The sequence below is a fragment of the Panthera pardus genome, unplaced genomic scaffold (genome assembly GCF_024362965.1).
Source record: "Panthera pardus isolate Hobbes unplaced genomic scaffold, ASM2436296v1 HiC_scaffold_22, whole genome shotgun sequence".
NCBI lineage: Eukaryota > Metazoa > Chordata > Mammalia > Carnivora > Felidae > Panthera > Panthera pardus.
The window spans coordinates 56,498,981-56,517,024 of record NW_026526788.1 but is presented as its reverse complement, the minus strand read 5'-3'; the positions used below and the strand labels follow the sequence as shown (position 1 = coordinate 56,517,024).

The 18,044-nt window shown below is 39.9% G+C and overlaps 1 protein-coding gene across 13 annotated transcripts in view; it reads right to left on the bottom strand.

Annotated features, from left to right (window-relative positions):
• R3HCC1L (R3H domain and coiled-coil containing 1 like) overlaps nucleotides 1-18,044 on the bottom strand; it is a 93,786-nt gene that overhangs the window by 66,335 nt on the left and 9,407 nt on the right. For 7 of the 13 annotated variants that reach the window (XM_019459060.2, XM_053909813.1, XM_019459059.2 and 4 more), the window contains one exon: nucleotides 2,645-2,753. The exons of 4 other annotated variants lie outside the window; for them this stretch is intronic. The gene's annotated coding sequence lies outside the window, so the exon portion shown is untranslated. Of the gene's footprint in view, nucleotides 1-2,644; nucleotides 2,754-3,333; nucleotides 3,578-18,044 lie in introns of those variants that run through there. 2 more of the 13 variants (XM_019459057.2, XM_053909814.1) reach the window with 2 other exon arrangements.

The window sequence follows — 18,044 nt, the reverse complement described above, 5'->3', positions numbered from 1 at the left end:
AGACTCAGTCAGTTAAGCATCTGACTCTTTGTTTCAGCTCGGGCCATGCATGATCTCACAGTGGTGAGACTGAGCCCCCATCAGACTCTGTGCTGGGCATGGAGCCTGCCTAAGATTCTCTCTCTCCCTCTTCCTTTTCCCCTTCCCTGCTCACACACGAGCACACACTCTCAAGAAAAAAAAAAAAATGTTTTAGAATAATATATGATAGCTAAGTAAAGAGAAAAGCAGTAAGTGATAAAAACCCAGAGAGATATCAGTAAGGGCCTAGAATGGTTGAAGATGTAATAAAATAGGTGGAACTGGAGTTAGGCCTTTATAAGCTGGTATAGAGAAAGAGAATTGAAGGGAGACATTGCAAGAAGACTGAACAATATGAAGACGCAGTAAGTCAGAAAGTGATATTTTGGAGACACTTACAGAAACTAGTCTAGCTAGAGCCAAAGGCTGAACCATAGTGAACCATAACTCGCCCCACATTAAAGTCTATTCCACAACCCAGAAATATTCAGAAACCCATGTACTGATGTCTGATGAAGACTGCCATGGCTGGCCAAGTGGTTCTAAACAGCACTAGTTGATGGTACGTGTATGTAAGGTCTAATATATAAATAAATAACAGGATATATATTCGTCTGAGATAAAGGCCCAGTCATTTGGGGATCTCGATATGGTAACTGGCCTTCCTACCATTACAATAATTCCTGGAAAAGATAAGCCCCATCCCTATCACCCTGACTTTTATAGTCTCATTTCCTGGTAGGAAGTGATATTTCTAGTCTCTTCAAAATTTTTAAATCTATCCAATCCACACTCTCATCAACAGAACATGCAGCCTTACAGTTTTTTTTTTTTATTTTTTTTAACGTTTATTTATTATTGAGAGACAGAGAGACACAGAGCGTGAGCAGGGGAGGGGTAGAGAGAGAGGGAGACACACAATCCGAAGCAGGTTCCAGGCTCTGAGCTGCCAGCACAGAGCCCGACGCTGGGCTCGAACTCACAGGCTGTGAGATCATGACCTGAGCCAAAGTCAGTCACCCAACTGAGCCACCCAGACACCCCACAGCCTTACAGTTTTGATGACAGAATGCAACACTGACACCTTGAAAGGAAAAGTGAAATACACAATTTTCTACTCCACCAAACCCCTCCGCCTCACACACAACCTCTGGCTGTTCACTTCACAATCGTTTCAGTAGCACCAACAAGAATAGCTTCCATTCCAACTGCCCACAGAACCAGAGTTGCCCTGCTCTTCTCTCATTTCTTCCCCTCCCACCTCCTCTGTAACTTACACACAACCACCTCACTCTGCTGGCCGTCTTCCCCAACTGCTGCCCAACGATTCACAGGCCCTCACAGATTGTCAGCACTGCGTTCAGGGACTTGAGAAGTACTCTTGTGGGACAGCGCAGTGTGTTAGTACAACATTTTCCCGGACACAATGTCACTCTTTATAGCCAGTTGCAAATTAGTTTCTTCTTAAAAAAAATAATACTCCTAATAAGACAGGTACAAGGAGATTTTAAATAACCAAGATTAAAACTCATTTTGGTCTGCTCTAAGACTGGGGCCATTTCAGACTCATGCACAATGAAATCTCATGCCTCTGCTCATAACAGCCATATACCCCCTGTAGGAATATCAGAAGTACGCTTTCTGATGCTAACAAAAGCAAAGACACCACCAAAAAAGATATCAAAGGAGAATCTTCTTTCCCCTTTTTTCTGTAGCTATAGTCCTCATCCTTAGATTCCATTTGAGAATACTTTAAGCTCTGAACGTCAATATTTACTTATTATTTTTGTGTAAAACCATTTAAAAGAAAATTCTTCAAGTCACCAGTATCATTTCATTGGTTTCCAATTTTTTGCCACATGCTTCAGCAGCACCCAAGTACAATTATCTTCTAACATTTGCTATGACTGACCCTCTTATTGCCACTAAAGCCTTCACCCTACATATCAGCCACCCAATTAACACTGGCAAAACATTAGAAACAGAAGCTGGAACAGACTGAAAAGACCGTAAGAGGATGTGACTAAGAAAGTCTTACAGAACGGTGGTTATATCAACTTACTAAGTCTTCTTGGAAAAAAATTTAATTGAAAAAGAACACCTATAGAGTAATATGAAATAATTAAAATCAGTTTCACTAGCTATCTCATTATTTTTCATTTCTAATTTCTTTCATAGCATTATTCACTCTGCTTCTTTATGCTTTACTGAAGATATAATCTTCCTGAGTCAGTTCTTCATACCTCTATAATAACATAGCTTCTTCACTGCTCCATATATGAACGAGAGGGAAGTTCTAGAGCTTGAAAGGATGTCAATTCTCTGTTCCTACAGTGGAAGAGACTAAACAAAGCAAAACCAGTATCCCAGCTTTGAGAACTAATTCTAATATTTAACCAGCCCCTGTTCTCTCTACAGCAAACACCAAAATTAAGAACAACAGTGAATAGAAGAAAATCTTTAAGAGACCCTCAGTCCTTCAGGAAATTGCCACCCTCAAACTTGTTTTAAATGAGTTACAATTAAAATGACACTAAAAGAAACAAAATATAAGCAAATAAATATTTAGAGTAAATAAACAATAGTTCTATAAAATACGCACAAGTATAGTCAACTGACTTACCAAATAAATGACATTTATTTTTTGAATAATAAAACTCTAGAACATGCAGACAGATTTTATCTGAAGGCAAATGGTACAAAAGTTTCCTTCTGATAAACAGCAGTCTCACCTGGAAAATAATAAAAGTTATTTTTATAAAAATATATAATTACTTCTTTGACACTAGTCTATGCACTTAACTTTCATTATCTCATTTCGTGAATGCTAAGAGTTTAACACATTTGAATGTGCAATGAAAATAAAAACAAACAGATGAAAATACTTTTTAGTAGTTCATCAACCAAACAGAATAAGAAAATGTCATCTTTTCTCATTCTCAGTCCTGTGAGAACTAGTCTGAGGGGGCAGAAATGCATATCAATTGCCTTTAAAAAAAAAGAGAGAAAGTGGGGCACCTGGGTGGCTTAGTCGGTTAAGTGTCCAACTGCAGCTCAGGTCATGACCTCACGGTCCATGAGCTCAAGCCCCACATCGGGCTCTGTGCTGACAGCTCAGAGCCTGGAGCCTGCTTCAGATTCTGTGTCTCCCTCTCTCTCTGCCCCTCTCCTGCTCAGGCTATGTCTCTCTCTCAAAAATGAATAAATGTTAAAAAAAAAAATTTTTTTTTAAGAAAAAAACCAGAATAATACAAATGATGAAAACCACAAAAAGATGCTCAACTTCTAGTCATAACTACAGTTCTAACTTACAGGATGGCATATGGTGGATGCTCAATAAGAATATGCCAGATGGTTGGATGGATGGATAAAAAATAAACCTCATCAGCTAGCAAAGAAAAAATAAATCATATCAGTTACCAAAGAAATGCAAAATAAATATATAAATACACAGTACTTTTGTTTGCCCATCAAACTGACAGACTTAAAGAAAGAGCAATAAGGTCCTATTTTGGTAAATGTAGACAGAATTCACACATTGTTGATGGAGGTATACCTTTTAATAACGTATAAAGCATTTTAACAATATTTCAGAATCTTTTACATATCAAAGGGGCTTAGGACCAGGCAATCCTTCAAATACTTTATCATAAGGTAATAACTGACCTCTACCATAATACTTCTCCCAAAACTATTTATAATAGTGAAAAATTAGGGCGCCTGGGTGGCTCAGTCGGTTAAGCGTCCAACTTCAGCTCAGGTCACGATCTCGCGGTCTGCGAGTTCGAGCCCCGCGTTGGGCTCTGGGCTGATGGCTCAGAGCCTGGAGCTTGCTTCCGATTCTGTGTCTCCCTCTCTCTCTGCCCCTCCCCCGTTCATGCTGTGTCTCTCTCTGTCTCAAAAATAAATAAACGTTAAAAAAAAAAAATTTAAAAAAATAATAGTGAAAAATTATAAACAACTTTAACGTCCACCTATATGGGTAAGGTTAAATTATGGTATATCTAAGCTATACAAAAATAGTCATTAGAAAGAATAATGTAGCTCTATAAAAACTGATATAAAGATCTACAAATATATTGAGTTTTTTAAAAATGGAAAAATTTAACAAGTGTACAAAACCAATATAAAAACTTTGAAACATTCCTGAGTAGATGTGAACAAATGGAAAGCTTGTTTCCTTGTTCTCAGATAAAAAAAAACTCAACATAACTCAACATCATAAAGACGTCAGTTCTCCCTCAAGTAATTTATGAATTTAACGTAATCCCAATAAAAATCCCATTTTGAACAAACTTTCTTCTAGAGATAGACAGCTGACACTAAAGTTCAACAGAAAAATAAAGATGTAACATGACACATTAAAAATGTTAAAAGCTATCCCTTGATATACTACAAAGCCTCTATAATTAAAACAGCGTGATAATGGTACAGGAATAGACAGATCAGTGCAAGAGTAGAAAGTCCAGAAATAAACTCAATGGAAACTTAATGTATGCTAAACATGACATCTCAAAACACTGGGGCAAAACTGTACTTTTTAAAGAAAAAATTTGGAAGATTTTTAAATTTGTATAATATTCACTAAAAAAAAAAAAAAACTCTAAACGAAGCAGGGATCCAAATGTAACAACTAAAACGTGTAAATTCTTCTCTACCTTGGGGAAAGAGAAAGGTATTCCAATTACAACCCAAAATTCAGATGCAACAAAAGACTGAAAAATTAAACTAGATAAAAGCCTAGAAACAGACACACACATGCACACGCGCACACACACACACACATAACCAAAAAACAACTGACAAACTGGGAGAAAATACCTGTAACATATAGAACTTAAAATAGCTAGTATCCCTAAAAAAAAAGAACTCAGAAAAATTGAGGGAGAAAAAAAATCTAATAGAGAAATAAATAAAAAGATACAAAACAATTAACAAACACAAAAAAAGATATTTAAATGACCTTTATACATATGAACAGATGCTCAACCTCACTACTAACAAAAGAAATAAACATTAAAACTATATGGAGATACCACTTCTTACCTTTAAGGTTAGCAAAAATTAAGAAGTATAACAACACTCTGATGGTTATGGGAAAACAAACACTCTCACATACTGCTGGTAAGAATTCAAATTTATACAACCTCCACAAAAGGGGATACAGCAGTATTTAAGAAATTTACACGTGCTTCTAAACTTTTGACCCAAACATACCATTTTAGGAATTCACCCAAAGATATATTTCCAACATACAAAAATATATATGACCAGGTTAGCCACTGCAGCACTGTTTGTAAATGCAAAATATTGGAAACATCATAAAAGAATGGTTAACATCCTCACAACACAGTAGTGATACACAACTGTCAGAGGGAGGAAAAGACAGACGGAGAGAGGGTGAGTCTATAAATTGATATGGAATGGGTTCCAAAATATGTTGTGTTAAATGAAAAAACCAAGCACAAAAGTTTTCTATAGTATATATCTTCTGTGTAAAAAAGAAGAAATCAGAAAATATACATGTATCTCATCATTCCCGAAGGGAAAACACACAGTAAGGATAATTCAGAAAATGATGAAACTGGTTATCTACAGAGTGGGGTAGAAAACGGTGGAAAGGGGGAAAAAAAAAGGGGGGGAACACTGCTCTGAGTATACATTTTTTTTGTACAATTCTTACTTTTGGAACCATGTTAACGTTTCACATATTCCAAAATAAGGAAGATCAATTAGGATGGGGAGAAAAACTCAGAATAAAAATAAACTCAGAACTGTATCTCAGGGGCGCCTGGGTGGCTCAGTCGGTTAAGCGTCTGACTTCGGCTCAGGTCATGATCTCACGTTTCGTGAGTTCAAGCCCCACATTCGGCTCTGTGCTAACAGCTCAGAGCCTGGAGCCTGCTTCAGATTCTGTGTCTCCCTCTCTCTCTCTGCCCCTCCCCCACTCATGCTCTGTCTCTGTCTCTCAAAAATAAATAAAGATTAAAAAATTAAAAAAAAACTGAATTGTATTTCAAATGACTAACATAACCAGGTGAGGATGGGAAGAATGCTAGGGAGAGAAAACAAATCCAAGTAACTTTTAAGCATGGTTTTTAGATCAGCACTGTCCAACAGAAACATGAGAATCACATATGTAATTTAGTATTTCTGATAGCCACATTTCAATAAAATAGGTGGAATTAACTTTATTAATATATCTTATCCAATATATCTAAAATATTTCAGTATATAATCAACATAAAAATATTACTAAAATACTAATAAGATCTTTGACCTTCCTTATTTTATACTAAATTTACAAAATCCAGTGTATACTTTACACTTACAAAACAATTCATGTGTAGTGGCTACCCTATTGGGACACTGGAGATTTAGAGTATATACCTTTAGGCTAAAGAAAAACCTATCAACAAATACTGAACTCTGCTTAGGTGTCTTTTAAATAGTGGTATGAGTTAGCAATTCTTAAGTTTATTCTAAGATTGAGCCAATAAGTAAAAATATGATTAACAGGGCTAGATTTTTCCCTGTTGGAAGAGGGAGTTCTAAATACAGAATAAAGGAAGGACAGGATAAACCCTGTAGTACTGGGTTGGAATCAGAGGTTATCAGTATAAACTCACTGCTTTCAGTAGACAGATGAAGATGTACTGAGTGTGTGTGGACGGACACACACTTACACCACAATACAACTGTTTCCATGTGCCTGCTGAGAGGGCCTAGAGCAACGAGGGCATCTAGGGTCCAGATCCCGGCTTTTAAAACTATTCTCTACCAAAAGCAACCAGAGCTCCTTAAAGAAATAACTCATTCCAGGGCTCAGGCTGGGAAAGTGCAAGATGAGCCTACATTTTGTTGCAGTAAAAAGTGAGGCAGTGCTCAAAGAATGAGTAGCGTAAGCCAAAGGGAGACAGGAATCGGCTTGAAGGGACAGCAAGGCCAAAAGAGGAACAGCATCAAAATAAATAATTATGAAATAAAGTATTATTACAAATAAGTGTAGAAGATATGGTAGATTTACATATTCTGTATGTTGAATTTCTAAATCTACTATTTTGGAACCATCATGAAAATGATTCAGGCAGAAATCACCAATCAATACTAAAATTGGTGAGTAAAAGTTCAAGAAGTGGGGTGCCTGGGTGGCTCAGTCGGTTGAGCGTCCGACTTCGGCTCAGGTCATGATCTCGCAGTCCGTGAGTTCGAGCCCCGCATCAGGCTCTGGGCCGACAGCTCAGAACCTGGAGCCTGCTTCTGATTCTGTGTCTCCCTCTCTCTCTGCCCCTCCCCCGCTCATGCTCTCTCACTCTCAAAAATAAATAAATGTTAAAAAAAAATTTTTAAAAAAGTTCAAGAAGTAACATCTATAAAGTCTCAAAGTGTTTTCTCAAAGGTATTTCAAAATTAGAAACAAAATGTGAATACTTAACCCCACTGAACTATATACCTAAAAATGGCTAATCTGGTAAATTTTATATTATGTGTATTTTACCAACAAAACTACAAAAGGAAAAATAGTAACTACACGGGAAAACCTGGCAGACAGTACCATTTAAAACACTTTAAAAAAAAATCTTTTTTTTTTAAAGGTATAAATCAGCAAGGATGGATTTTTAATGAAGTGATCTAAGATCACATTACCAGTAATTCAACATCCTACACCACCTGACATGATGTCCTGAGAAGCATAACATTATTTCTACAGTACTCCTGCCAAAAATTGATAGTCTGAATCCAATCATGAGAAAACATCAGATAAACCCAAATTAGGGGCATTCTACAAAATAACTGGCCTGCACGCTTCAAAAATGTCAATATCATGAAAAAAAATACAAACTAAGGAAATGCTCCAGATTAAAGGAAACTAAAGAGATACGACAACTGAATGCACTCCATGATCTAGAATTTTCTTTTGCCATGAAAGCACATTATTGGGACAAGGGCTGAAATTTGAACAAGTCTGCAGATTACACAATAATATTAAATCAATGTTAATTTCCTGATTTTCACAACTATACTTTGGTTACATAAAAGAATAACCTTATTTTTAGAAAATGCACTCTCAAGTATTTAGGTATACAGGGAAATAGGTCAGCACCTTATTGTCAAACAGTTCAAGAAATAGATAGTATGTATATGGAAAGAGAGAGAGAGAGAGAGAGAGAGGGAGGGAGGGAGGGAGGGAGAAGGAGGATAAATAAGAGGAGGGGAGGAAAAGTAGGAAAAAAAGAGGAGAAAGGGAGGAAGGGAGAGGGAGAGAAAAAGGAAAAGTAGTAAAGTGTTAATGTTTGAGGTATCTGAGTAAATTTTTTGTAGATTCTTGTAAGTTTTCTGCAGTCTGAAATAATGTCAACATAAATTAAACACCCCTCAAAAAAGAAAAAGATGTTAGCACAGTACCTGGCACATAATCTGCAGTCAAATGAATAGCAGCTGTTAGATGTTAATATGGACTCTAGATTCTACACAAAAAATTCTCTTGACGTAACAGATATACACATTTATGGTGGGAAAAAATGGGGAGAGAAGCAAAATAATACATGTAATATGTTCCATTTAAACATCCTCACACAAATACACGTAAATGCACAGGAAAGACTAGAAAATATACACTAAATGGTTAATAGTGGTTAGCACTGGGTTGAGGAATCAAAGTGATTTTTATTTTCTTCCTCATACTTACCAGTATTTGCTAGCTTTCTTATAATGAAGATGAATCATTTTTATGTTTTTTCTAAAAATTACTTATAGAAATTAAAAGGATAGCCTGCAATCAAGGAAGGCATGGCATTCTTCATTTTCTATAACAATACCCTCTTTGCAGACCCATATTTAATTATTGTTTTTGAGCACCATATTGTTACTTGCCTTTCATTTATTAAAATTATAATGATCATGTAGTATCATTCTGATAGGGAAAAATTATGTTATAAGATGGCCAGACAGGACTGATAGGGGAATTCCAGTCCCCGCCCGAAGACTCCCCTTCCGGGTTCTTCCTCCTACCCCACTTGCAGCGTGCACCAAATTATTACTAATGTGGAAGTAACAGACTATAAATTGTCCCCCATTCTTGCGCTCGGGTCTCAGACCTCTGGGGAATGATCTCCTCTGAGCCTGCCTGTGTGAAATAAACCTCCTGCCTTCCAAGATCTCTGAGCGCCGCTTGGTTCTTCCATTGGGTGATCCAGACCAGGTTCTCTAACATTTGGTTCCCTGACCGGGAAACCCAACTGCACTGGCCCATTGTTGCCACCGGTTGGGGAAAATGACGAGGCGGTGAGTAATCTCAACGGAGAAGGCGCGCCCTGCCTGATATTCGGCACTCTCCTGCTTGGTCACCTCAGGCCAGCCCCGCTCCGCTGTTCCCACCAGACTCGAGGAGACTTGGTAGGTGAGGATCTGGACCCAATGTCAGACATCTGTAAGGCCTGGCGCTCCTGACCCAGTCAGACCCACCCATCAGGTTGGAAGGGGAGCCTGATCACCTCCCAGAGACCGTTCAGAGGTTTCACAGGTAGGGATTCCCAGGGAGGGAATGTATTAACCTCTGGTCTGAGTGTGTGAGTGAATGTGCAGCCCAATCTGGTCCTTCAGTTAGGACTTAATGTGTGGCTCCACGGGCAGGCACCCTTAAGATCCCCAAAAGCCCACGGAGTCTGAGTGGGTCCGTCAGATTCCGTAGTGAACACCATACAGTCTATGGCGGCATCAGAATAGTTTCCGATTGTAAGTCACAAAGCTGAGACCACTTCACCTAAGTTCCTTTGGGACATGGACAGACGGGCATCTGACTGGTCTCCTCATTTCAGGGGGCACCCCTATCCCTCTGTCTGTCTTTGTGACTCCGTCTCATGGGAACATTATGAAGTCGGGACAGAGCACACCCACAGTTCTTGAGACTATGATCAAGAACTTCAAGAAGGAGTTTTTGGGAGACAATGGAATTAAGACGACCCGGCAAGTTAAGGCCCCTATGTGATTTGGAACAGCCCACTTTTGGTGTAGGATGGCCCTCACAGGGAACCTTAGATGTCCCAACAGTCTGCTGTGTCTGGCGTGTTGTCACCAGAGACCCAGGTCACCCAGATCAGTTCCCATATATCGACTCCTAGTTAGAGACTGCCCAAACCCTTCCCCCTTGGGCGTGATTTACGTGCAATGAACAGGGACAGGCTAGGGTACAGAAGTCCCCACTTCCACAAATTCTCACCAGTGATCCGGCAAAAGAACCAGTCTTGCCCCTGCCATATGCTCCCCTGAGACCATCAGCACCTAACCCCCTGGTTCCCGATACTCTGCCACCTTCGGTCTCCCACCACCTCCAGACTCGGCACATCCTCTCTCCCCCAGAACCAGCGGCCAGATTGTGCCCTTGGCCAGGCATAGGCGCTCTCCAGATACCAGTACGAGAGACGCGGGAACCTGAGAGACACAACGAAAACAAAACCCTCCAGCCTGGCAGCTCCATGATGCATTACCAGCCTTTCCCACTACTGATCTCAACTGGAAACTTAACACACCATCATATTCCAAAAAACCACAAACCTAATGGAGTCCCTCTTTCAGACCCACTGATCAACTTGGTAAGACTGCCAACAGCTGCTCCACACTTTAACACTGAAGAAAGACGGAGAATTATGAGAGGAGCTCAGCAATACCTTGAAGAACGTACACCAGGCAGGGTTGTCGATCCTGGCACCTGAGCTAGGACAGCCACATCTGAAGAACGTCCTACATGGGACTTCACTACAGAAGAAGGACAAGTCCACAACCGCAGGTACGAAGAGGCTCCCCTCTGGGGTATCTGAGCAGGGGCTAAGAAGACCATGAATATGACCAAGATACCATCAATCATCCAGCAGCAAGGGGAATCCCCAGGGATTATTATGAGAGGCTATGCAAGGCTTACCGCATTTATACCCCGTTTGATCCCGAGGCACAAGAAAGCCAACAGATGGTAAACACCTCTTTTTGTGGCCCAAGCTGCCCCAGATATCAGAAGGAAGCTCCAAAAACTCGAGGGCTTCACTGGAATGAACATCACCCAGTTGATCGAGGTTGCTAACAAGGTCTACATGAACAGGAAGGTCACTGCTGAGAGAGAAGCCGAAAAAAAGATGAGAAAAAAGGTCAGCCTCCTTGCTGCTGCTCTGAAGGAAAAGGACAACAAAAGGACAAGGAAGGTCCAGCTGCCAAAAGGGGGGAAGCCCAGAGCCTCCTCAGCAAGGGATCAACGTGTCTACTGCAAGGAGAAAGGACATTGGAAAATAAGGAGGTAGACACAGCTCCCTCCCTTACTATGGCCATGACATATGGCCCTTACTATGGCCCTATGGTGTCTGACAACTCCAGCCCTCCACCCAGATACACTAAAAAAGAAAATAAATGGGTTGAGGTCAAAGGGGCCACCCAGGCCAAGAAAGGATGGTGGAAACTGCCAGATGGACGCATCTTCGTCCCAGCAACAATGGGAGGGCATCTAGTCAGCAAATACCATCAACTCACCCATCTAGGAAAAACTGCATTAGAGGCCCTCCTCAAAAAACAATATTACATCAGTCTGCTGCCCGTGTTGTGTCAGACAATAAGCAAACAATGTGTGACTTGTGCCAAGAATAATGCCTGATCTATGCCGCGACTCCCACCAGGAGTCCAAATAGGAGCTACCCACTTTGAGGACCTTGAAATAGACTTCACAGATGTCCAGCCAAGCCAAGGACTTAGATACCTCCTAGTGATAGTCTGTACACACTCTGGATGGGTCAAAGCCTTCCCAACCAGGACGGAACGGAGCCAGGAAGTAGCTAGAGTCCTCCTGAAAGAAACTGTCCCCCGGTTTGGCTTACCAGCCACAATCCACAGTGATAACAGCCCTGCGTTCATGGTGGACATTATACAAACTTTAACCAACTCCCTCAACATCACCTGGACTGCTTACTGGCCTCAAAGCTCAGGGAAAGTAGAGCGGATGAATCGCACCCTCAATGGAACCTTAGCCAAGTTCTGTCAGGAAACAGACCTCTCATGGCCCAACCTATTGCCCCTGGACCTCCTGCGTGTCCATTGCACACCAGAAACTCAAGGTTTCTCCCCTTTTGAACTAATATATGGAAGGCCCTTCCATGTCTAGAGAGCCTCCCAGAGGACCTACACCAAATAGGGGATAAGGGAATAAGAGAACTTCAAGCTTTAGAGGCTACCCTAAATGAGTTACAACGATATACCACAGATAGGGCCCCAATCTCTCTAGGATCCCCTGTACACCCCTTCTCACCAGGGGACTTGGTCTGGGTCAAAGATTGGAAAAAAGACCCTCTCAAACCACAGTGGACTGAGCCTCATACCGTTACTGTGACCTCCCTACTGCCTCAAGGTCACGGACATCACTCCATGGGACCACCACTCCAGAGTCAAGAAGGCCAAACCTGAGGAGCCCCAGACTTGGAAGACTGACCCAAGTCTGACAAAACCGCTCAAAGTGACCTTCTGGAGAGTCCTACATTTTTAGGATCTTCAGCCCTACTCAAACCACACCCAGGAAGCTGGCTGGTCTACAAACGGCAGAAGCTTGAGGAATCGCCAGTCCAATAAAATAAATAGACCGTCCTTACTCCTTGCCATCAGATTGGCAGAGGTTGCCCCAGAAAGCTGGGAAAACATCGAGAGGTTCCTGTTCGCACTCACCTTCCTCTTACTGACTGCCTCTAATCTGGACCCCATTCATAAACCTTCAGTCTTAAGGCCCAGTATAAATGAGCGGTGTTACTACCCGTCCTCCTAGGGACAAGAATAGCCACAGGGATAGGGACTGGCCACGGGGGTAGGAGGCACAGGCTCTTCTGTGGAACTATATCATAAACTGTCCCGAGAACTCAATGAAGACATGGAACGAGTGGCTGACTCCCTAGTGTCCTTGCAGGGCCAAATAAGTTCCCTGGCAGGAGTTGCCCTCCAGAACAGATGGGCACTTGACCTCCTCATTGCCAAGAAAGGGGGCACCTGCATCTTCCTCGGAGAAGAATGCTGTTACTTTATAAACCAGTCAGGAATAGTCACAACCAAAGTCAGGGAATTAAGGGAAAGGACCACCCCATAATAAATGAAGATGATGCCCTCTAATACAGCCTAGATAGTAAAGTGTTTTTTGTTGTTTTTTTTAAAGATATAAAACAACAAGGGTGGAAAAAGGAGAAAAAAGTAACAAAACTTTGGAAGCTGGAACATATGCAAATATTTACAGCAGATCCTGGGGAGTCCAATCCCAATCCAACAGTAGAGAATGCTGAGACCCAAACCAATTTATAGCCAGAAACCTACACAAGGATCAGGAACGGACAGCACCGCCTCTGGAATTGGAAGTGAAATGGAGAAAGGGCACTGAGTGAAAGCTGTCTGAGGAGCAGTTAGATCCTTAGATCTCTTCTGCTCCCTGAAAAAAGACTTGAGGTTATCTCTGCAGAATGTAAAAAGGGATGATCTCTGGTTTAGGGGCTAACTGGAAGTGCAGAGGTCTTTAAAACCTGTGATGAAGTGCACATGGTTGAAAGCTAAGATCTACCCTTCCCCACTCCCATTCCCACACACTAGCTGCAAAAAAAAAAAAGAAAAGAAAAGGTAAATTGTTGTAAATTAGAAGGACCTACAAATACCTACAAATACCCAGTACTACATACAAACAGGCAAAGACCTACACCAAGGCACATCACTATTAAATTTCGGAATACTGGGGACAAAGCAGAGATTGAACAAGTTTCCAATGAGTAGGTCCAAACAAAAGAAGAGGACTCAAATTTGCTGAGGACTTCTCAATAGCAACAGAGGACAAGGAGAAATAATTATGCCTTCAAAATTCCACAGAAAAATATTCTCAATCTAGAATTTTACACTCACACAAACTAGATTTACCAAATGTAAGGACAGAAAGAAAAGACACTCTGACATGGAAAGGCTTAAAAATTACCTCCCATATAATAAATACACTTTCTTAGAAAATCACCAGAGGACTAAGAATTTAAAGTTCTAACAAATTTAGGAAAAGACGGATTGTTCCTAGCCAGGGTAAACTGCCAAGAGAATCAGTTTCAAATCCATTCAATTGATAAGGACAACTTAACCCAAAAGGCACTCTTTTAAGCCAAACAATCAGGGACAGATTCACTCCAATAAACACCCCCACCTGAGGGCCAACAAATGAACTACAATGTCACCCAAGTAACCATGCATCTACAGATGATGTTAACCTACTTCCACCTCTTAAAATCTTCCAATCCCTGAACTCCACACTCCCAAAAACCACTATGTATGATTAACACTCTGCTTTGTTCAAGATTTGCCTGATCAGATATTCTAGATAGTGGTATCATCACCCTGACACCAAATGAAGAAATAAATCCCAACAAAGAAAGGCATGGATATGGAAAACAGGATATTCAATACAAAAAAGAAGTGAAGGAATATTGGTGAATGGGATTCCAGGATGCTAACTGCACCAGAAGTAGAAGGCAACCAATCCAGACTGAAGCTCTAAGACAGAGCCAGGCATGTTGAAGGCTGTCGTCCCCATGTTCTCTGCCACAGTAGCATCTTTCAAATCCAACACAACTACCAGAGGATGTGCTCTACCTAAGCAAGAGGGTAAATGAGGAATAAGGAAGGTTAAGACTTACAATACTGGGAATCTAATTGAAAAGGAAAGAAAAGTCTAAGAATAACAAAGGGAAATCTTCCCCAGAAATGAGCTGTGAAGCAGGCCCAGATATTAGGTGTAGATAGGAGGACAACGAAGGTCTCTAGCAGAGAAGTTGCCAAAAAAGGAAGAAAATTAGAACACATTACTGTGACTGACCTTATGGAAAACTGCACTGAGAGGCTACTATTTCAAGACACTATCAGCAAATAAAATTTGCACAGGCACAGTAACGTAAACGTAAGATTAACTATTTCATTTAACCAGACATTGTAATATAACTAAATTGGGAAGGTAGAGAAGGAATAGCAGTGGTGATGGTGGTTGAAAAACAGTACAGAGGCATGTGGGTGTCTCAGTCACTTAAACAGCGACTTTAGTTTAGGTCATGATCTTGCAGTTCATGGGTTCGAGTCCTGCATCAGGCTCTGTACTGACAGCTCAGAGCCTGGAGCCTGCTTCGGATTCTGTGTCTCCCTCTTTCTCTGCCCCTCCCCACTCACACTCTGCCTCTCTCTCTCCCTCTCTCTCTCTCTCTCTCTCTCTCAAAAATAAACATTAAAATTTTTTTTTTAAAAAGAACAGTAAAACTTTCTCTATCTTAATAGAAACTTAACATATAATGAAAAAATTGGTGACTCAAAAGACAGCACTACACATATATTATTTGGAAATATGGATACATAAATGCCAGAAGAAGAGCTGAAAGTGGTTACCTTTAGGGAAGAAACTAGAAAGCATGGGGATTCACTATGTTTTGTTATAAATTCAGTTTTTACTATTTGACTTTTAAAGCTTGTCTATTTTAAACTATATGTCTGTTGATAAAATACAAAAAACAGCAACTGACGAATTTCTTAAATGTATTGTTCATCATTTAAAAAAATATATAAATAAAATATTTTCAATTGAAAGGAGTAAAAAAAAAAAAAAAAAAAAATCCTAAGGAAAAAGGTCTCCCTTTTTGTTGGGAGACCTTCACATTTTTTCCTAGTACTGAAAGAACACAAACATACAAAATATAGAAGCTTTAAAAATAAAAAAATTTTAAGGCAAATAATTACCACTTGAGTGGACAAAATTCAGTAATTGTAATACCAGGAAGATTGTAGGTCTGATCTTACTTACAAATTCATTAATGATCAGGAGAGTGCAAATAACACATTTAATTAAATTTGCTCATTTATCTATTTGGGGAAGTACGATTAACAGCAGTGAGAGAGAGTAGTAACATAAAAGGACAGAGACGAATTAAAACATTGCCCAAAACAACCAAATTGGAGAGTGGATGGAAAGCTAAGTAAAATTAGGGGCTAAAGACAACAAAAGAGAGGTATCAGAGGCTTATTTACCACCATTTTAAGGCACACTGTGGCAACGTGGAGTAATTTTGGCCAATGCCAATGTTAAGAGGAGATACATAAAACACACACATTATGTATATGTATGTTTGTACACACACAAGCATACATATACGTACATACACATAATTTTTTCCTTATGAGAGACTGATAATCCTAATTAAACAAGGATCTGTGGGGCACCCGGGTGGCTCAGTCAGTTAAGTGTCCAACCCTTGATTTCGGCTCAGGCTGTGTTCTCACAGTGGTGAGATCAAGCTCTGCAGTGAACCTGGAGCCTGCTTTTGATTCTGTCTCTCTTTCTCTTTCTCTCTCTCTCTCTCTCTCTCTCCCCCTGCCCCCGTCCCCCACTCTGGCATGAGTGCATGCTCTCTCTCAAAATAAATAAACTTAAAAAACAAACAAACAAACAAGGATTTGTAAAGGATTATACCCTAAAAACAAAGTACTGTTAACGCAATCTGACAAGAGTGGTTTTATATTCATAATTTTTATAAGTACAGAAACTCTATCAAGGATTACCAATAATGACAAACTGTCCTAAAGACAATTAATTCTGTTGTCTACCTTGTATTCTTCATCTAGCCACACTTGGATTATCCTGATTGTTCCTGTTCTTTATTCCCAGGCACTGACCACTCAGAATAGTCTACATTTACCCATCTCTCCAGCAGAAAGGTGTCGCTATGTGACTAATTTTCACCAATAGAATATGAGCAAAAGTGGTACGTGTAACTTTCAGTAAGTATCCTTAAGGGGAAGGAAATGTGTTCTTTTCTTCCTCCTTTCTGATGGATGGAATGTGAATGAAACAGCTGGAGCTCCAGTAACTATCTTAGACTATAAAGTGACTTCAGAAAGAACAGAATCCATGCAGAGAAGTGCAACATGACACCATGACAGACAGACCATACCAGTCCTAGACTACTTTGGGAATTCCTGACGTTGGGCGAAATACACTTCTATGATGTTGAAATCTCTGCTATTTGGTTGCAACCAAATCTAATCCTAATTAGTATAACCGCTAGGCTAAGGCACACTCCTCGTTCTGTTTCTCTAAACATTCTCCTGCCTCTCCTTTATTGTGAGTATTCCTCAATACTCTATTGTTGGTCTTTTCCACTCTTCTCCCACTGGGTTCTAGGCCAACATTCTAAAATAACATCTCTATGTGTCAGATCTTTGAGCTCTAGTTTTATCTCCAGCTGCCTATCATTCCACTTGTATGTGACATAATTAAACAGGAATACAAGTGATTTTTAAAACGCACATATTAAATAAAGTAGTGGTGGTAGCAATGGCAGTAGTTATTGTGAGGGTAATAAATAGCTAATATTTACTGAGCTCTTAATATTTATTAGGCACAGTTCTAAGTCTAAGAGCTAATCCTCACAACAATCCTATGAAGCAGGAAGTACTGTGCCATATCCATTTTAAAAATGAGGAAACCGAGACCCAGACATGTTAAGTAACTTGCTCAAAACATATAACTAGTGTATCAAAGAGATCAAACCTAGGCTGTCCAGAACCCACCCTCCTAACCCAATATACACTAGTACTTTATTCTAAGGATGCTATCACAGCTTAAGACTTTTTAAGTTGTCTTCAGCAACCACATGACAGTCATTTAAATATCCACCATGGTAATAAGTATTATGCCTCTGCAGAATCATTTTTAGAAACTGTCAAATATCACTTAGAAATAAGTAATTAAGATGAGTGATCAAGCTAGAAAATACTCTCTTGAAAACAAAGGATATGATCATCAAGCAACGAGACTGGTTTTCTTGTATTGACTCTACTGTTTCTGAAAGCAGTTTCAAAAGACAAATTCCAAAGAATACTTATTTGCTAAAATAAATGTATGGCCTCAAAAACAAATACTTTAAAAGTGAGACCTTTCATTTTTATGTTCTTTAGTTTTTTGGGTTTTTTTGTTTGTTTTTGGTTTTTTTAACGTTTTATTT